Below are 1,235 nucleotides of genomic sequence, written 5' to 3' on the forward strand. Positions count from 1 at the left end.
ATAAATATATACATACATGTATATATACACAATCAGGCCACATCTTAGTTGTAACAGAGTCAAGCTGAGCAAAGTTTAGAAGCAAAAGGTTTTTTTAATTACTAATCTCACTTATTGTATGTGTCATGTGACACATACATGTTTTACCAGGGTTATTCAAATGGTGTTGTTTTAAGTTGTGTTAGTTAGACATAGATGTGTGGTGTCTACAGAAAAGTCAGAATCTTAGCTAGAAGCTGGTAAAAAACGTTTCTATTAACAACTAAGACAGTTAAAACTACAAGCAGTTGCAGATAAAACTTTAAAAGTGGAAATAAAATTGGTCTAAAAATTTGACAAATCAGAGATGTCAAAAATAATATTTGTGTAGGAGGCATAATGTGTTATTTTTGTTTTTGATCTTGTTTTATCACCGCTACTTTTATTAATAGGGTTCTGTATTTTGTATTCATGATTAAATGCAGCAAAATAACCTATTTCAAAGGTAACAGACTTTATTAATATTTAGTTTATTTACACAATGACTTTAATTGCTGGATGTSCGGCCCCTGTGCTGTTGGCCTGCAGTAACTCCGGTCCCCACAGTGATTTAGTTGAATAACCTGTGTTATACTGACGTGCCTCAGAAATGACCAGGAGAAAGAAGTTTTGATTAAATTACACATTTCTGCTCAGTGGGGCAGATGGTCACACCTTCTCTGTTTATTTCCTCTCATAAACACCTGTTTACTGCGTGCACTTTCATCCTGATGGGAAGAAATAAAGTTTATAGGGGTAGCTTTCCCCCCGAGCAACAAGTGTAACATCTCTTCTCACTGTTTCCACGTCTCACTGCCAGGAGACACAGAGCTGCTGTTGAAAACAAATCTAAAAACGTTTTACTTTACGGAACATCTGCATGTGTGAAAAGGCTACTCATGAAAAAATGATTRGGTTTTAAGAGCAGTTTGCGGTTGAATATCCACCTCATGAAAAAAACATGTTTGTGTTTGTTTGTTTTCTCTCTGTTTATGAATAATTACAGCAACTAGCCGGAGTAACTGTCAGCTGTTGGCAGACTGGCTCCTCTTTGTGTGAAAACACTGGTGAAAGTGGAAATGAAGAGAAAGAAGCCAGGCCGAAAACTCATTTGTTTTCCTCTCTCATGCTTTACTCCAAGAAGTGAAACTGTCGAGAAAAGTAAAAAATAATAGTGTTGAAGCAGCGTAGCTCAGGAGTAACTACCTACAGTTACT

The 1,235-nt window shown here is 36.3% G+C and overlaps 1 protein-coding gene across 3 annotated transcripts in view; it reads left to right on the top strand.

Annotated features, from left to right (window-relative positions):
• The window catches only part of rasgrf2b (Ras protein-specific guanine nucleotide-releasing factor 2b), a 53,999-nt gene that overhangs the window by 24,495 nt on the left and 28,269 nt on the right, over positions 1-1,235 (top strand). The gene's annotated exons all lie outside the window — the stretch shown is intronic.

The sequence above is a fragment of the Austrofundulus limnaeus genome, unplaced genomic scaffold, assembly GCF_001266775.1.
Source record: "Austrofundulus limnaeus strain Quisiro unplaced genomic scaffold, Austrofundulus_limnaeus-1.0 Scaffold14, whole genome shotgun sequence".
In the NCBI taxonomy this organism is placed as follows: domain Eukaryota; kingdom Metazoa; phylum Chordata; class Actinopteri; order Cyprinodontiformes; family Rivulidae; genus Austrofundulus; species Austrofundulus limnaeus.